Genomic DNA, 4,121 nt, shown 5'->3' on the forward strand with positions numbered 1-4,121 from the left:
AAGCTACTACCTCTACAGCCAGGCTACTACCACCAAGCTACTACCTCTACAGCCAGGCTACTGCCACCAAGCTACTACCTCTACAGCCAGGCTACTATCACCAAGCTACTACCACCAAGCTACTACCTCTACAGCCAGGCTACTACCACCAAGCTACTACCACTACAGCCAGGCTACTACCACCAAGCTACTACCTCTACAGCCAGGCTACTACCACCAAGCTACTACCACTACAGCCAGGCTACTACCACCAAGCTACTACCTCTACAGCCAGGCTACTGCCACCAAGCTACTACCTCTACAGCCAGGCTACTGCCACCAAGCTACTACCTCTACAGCCAGGCTACTGCCACCAAGCTACCACCAATACTGTCAGGCTACTGCAACTACCACTACTGCCAAGCTACTACCACTACTGCCAATCTATTACTATTACTAAGCTAATACCACTACTGCCAAGCTACTGCAACTACCACTACTGAAAAGCTACTAGCAAGCTACTACCACCAAGCTACCTCCCTTACTGCCACTACTGCTAAGCTACTATCACCAAGCTACTATCACTATTGTCAAGCTACTACTCCTACTGCCATCACCAGTACTTCTACTAGCCAACAACAACCATCACTACTACTATTAGATTACTACTGCAACTATTACCACCATCAGTACTACAGCCACTGCCACTACTGCTGTTGATACTACTATTACTTCTGCCCCTAATACCACTCCTGCTACTAACCCTGCTAGTATTTCTACCTCTGATACTACAAATACTGCTAATGTCATGTTAAAAACTACCACCATGATTACTAGCGCCACTAATATTATGTTTTTACCACCACTACTAGTAGTACTAGTACCTGTAGAACAAAGTGAGAGCAACAATAATAAACACTGTCCACTGCTTCAAACTCCCTTAGTACTTCTAAGACACATCTGTAGTAGTATTAGTACTACAGTTCATCGGTCAGCAGACGTCCTGCTGTGTTTAAAGCCAAACGTCTCCCTGTGTGATTTCAATCAGTTTATTTATCTGATCAGATGTTGAGAGCAGCAGCAGAGGTTCATCGCTCACTTATCAGCCTGACAAATGTTTCTCTTTAGGTGCATTATTATTCCAAACAGGCTTCACGCAGCTCGTCCAGCCGCTGAGGTATTTAATTAAGTGTCTGACGGCTGATGGTTGAACGTCCAGCGTTATTGAACCAAAATTAAAGGAAAGGGGGGAAAAAACGTGGCCATTTGAATAATCGCCTGAGGCCTGCCTTCCAACCATTTCATTTCAATATCTCTTCATGCCACTTTAACCTTTCCTGCTGCTGCTCCGACTCCGAGAGTGAAGGAAAATAAAATGTTGCTGCGTGTCACCTGAACAGGGAAACTTCACAGAATCAAAAATTACTAATGCTGGGATTAAGTATTTTTTTACTGCTTCAGCTGCTGTTTCTGCACATAAAAGCCACGTTAATACAAGTCATTTGCACTGTTCATCCCTTCTGAACATTTTATATATCACACATCAGTTTTTAGATTCCTCTCCTTCCTGTCAAGATGCCTTGTATGGAAGCCTATGGCTGCCAATGTTAACAGAAAAACATTTGATCTAATTGCCTTTATTATTTGTGTGCATGTAATGTTGTGCAAAATTAAAATTATTATATCGTATATAAAAATTTTATTTAAACTGAAATGTTCAAATAAAGTCTAATTTTATAGACTGAAAAAACACAATTACTGCCAATAAACATTAAAACAAAAGCTCCATTGAAACTGTATTGACAAATATAGACTTTATATTTCAAAATTTGTAGACAACCTAAACTTTAAACTTAAACTTAGAATTATGTTCCAAATTATTACTAATAAAAACGATGGACATTTAAAATTAAGTCCAGTGCGCTATTTCATTTTTCATTTTAATTCAGTTAATTATGCATTTTCAAACATGAAAATGAAGCTTGGATTTTTTATGGTTTCATGTTGTCATAAATCCTGTTCATGTAAATTGAAAATCTAATTTGAATTTTTTCTAATTTGAGTTTTTATTTTAATACTGGCAGATGTGAATGTCCACATTCAAAGTTATTGATGCTAAGGTGTCAATTTCCTTTATTTATATATAATAAGTAACGTCTATTTATAGCAAAAGACCCAGGATAAAAGAGAGGCAACGCCAAGTATTAACGTTAGTTTACATTAGCACGTCTATTGAGACAGCTACAAACGATCTGATAGCATTTCATTATCAGATTTGATCCTGTGAAGAAAAGTTTAAGAGCTCATGAGCTAACTTTGCTAAGCAACATATAAACTTAAGTTAAACCCGAATGGGTAAAAAAACAGGCTAACCTGGCTACCATCATCTTATACTTTTTGCCAGTTATTCATTCATTCAACAGATGCAAAATGATTCATTAAATAATCGATTAGTTGTCAAATCGGTTGTGGACAAAACAAGTTTCAGGACCTCATCTTTTAGTAGGTAGTAAATCTTATGGATCAATATGTTACGTGTGTTTATTTTGTTTTAAGTTTTATAAGAAAACATGCCTCGATTTTTGTATTTGTTCTCATTTATCATCCAAATTCAATACTCAATTAATAATAACCAATTATTATGGTTTAATAACTTATATAACCTTTTAGCTTAGTTTGAACAGAATTTATGGATATGAAGCATAGCAATAAGCAAAAATACCAATATATGCCGTGTGGGTTATAACTTTCCTAATCTGAACACCTGATTACTAGTGATGGAGGTAGTTGTAGTACTGTTAGTCATAGTTGAGGTAATAACACAGTTTAAATATAGAGTCAGTATATTGAAACTACACACACACACACACACACACACACGGAGTGCTGATTGGTTGCTCATAAAGAGGAGGAATAATGATGCAAGCGTTACAAAGTAAATGTAATTTACTCTCCTTTGAAGTTGGCGTCGACACCAAACCACGTCGGACACACACACAAATTTATATCCAAAAGAAGGAGTAGAGAAAAAATTAGACCTAATTGGCACAAACAGCTCGGAGAAAACATGTTTCTGTGGACTGTGTTTTCCTGCTGAAGATCCTCTGCAGATTTCAGGGTTTTAAAGCTCACTGCTATTCTCCATCTGTTTGGCGGCGGCTCCGCTCTGCTGCGCTGGGACCAGCGGTCAGCAGCAAGGTGAAGCCAGCCGCACCATCTGGCCTGACCTTGGGCCGGACTCGGCACGACGGACGCTTTGAATATCTGAGGCGGGATTCATGAAATAAAAAATAAAAAAGAACACAGAGAGATAAAGCTGCTCCTGTCAAATGGTTCAGCTTCATCAGACAGTGTTTCTGCAGGTTTCAGAGCTCAGTCAGGGAGTCTCAACAGGCTTGAGACTTTTTAAAAGACCATTGTGAATGAAATTTAAGACCCATTTCATGTCCAGGACATGAAGGAATATCCGAGTCTCGGAACGACTTCCAAAGTAAATTAATTTCTGCACATTAAACCATCCAGATCAGGACCGGGGCACACGGTTTGAAACAGCTCACCTGTGTCTGCTTTTATACGACTGATGTTTAGCTACCGTGAACAGGAGGTCGCGTACCGGAGCTGCAGTTCGTAGCGCAGACGGGTCGGGTCGGCGCCGGAGTTGCCAACTTTCGGCTGCTCTCGGTTCATAACTGAACCCAAAAATGTGCCGTCTTCCCCACATTAGATAAAAGCAACGTTAACAGGAACAAATTTAACTTACTACTTTTAGCAGTAGTTTTCTGAGAGGAGACGCCACGTTGGGCTGCACACCGCATTACCGATAAATCCAGACCGACACGCCGACGTTTCCGTTCAAGAGTCAAGAAATTATAAGAGAACTTTTGAAAGAAAAAGCGAATTAGGCGTTTGGTTTGGAGCGAATAGACTCGGCTACACAAAGACCATAATAATCAGGTCTCTGTGACACAAACAGGCCTCAATCAATACAACGCAGAAAAGAGGAGAGGAGAGGAGGAGAGGAAACGAGGAGAGGAGAGGCGGAGAGGAAACGAGGAGAGGAGAGGCGGAGAGGAGAGGCGGAGAGGAGAGGCGGAGAGGAAACAAGGAGAGGAGAGTAGGAGAGGAGACAAGGAGAGCAGGAG

General features: G+C 40.5%; 1 protein-coding gene across 7 annotated transcripts in view; it reads right to left on the bottom strand.

Annotated features, from left to right (window-relative positions):
* Nucleotides 1–4,121, bottom strand: part of LOC123957687 (transcription factor COE3-like) — a 205,684-nt gene that overhangs the window by 100,956 nt on the left and 100,607 nt on the right. The gene's annotated exons all lie outside the window — the stretch shown is intronic.

Source organism: Micropterus dolomieu, linkage group LG19, assembly GCF_021292245.1.
Source record: "Micropterus dolomieu isolate WLL.071019.BEF.003 ecotype Adirondacks linkage group LG19, ASM2129224v1, whole genome shotgun sequence".
In the NCBI taxonomy this organism is placed as follows: Eukaryota; Metazoa; Chordata; class Actinopteri; order Centrarchiformes; family Centrarchidae; genus Micropterus; species Micropterus dolomieu.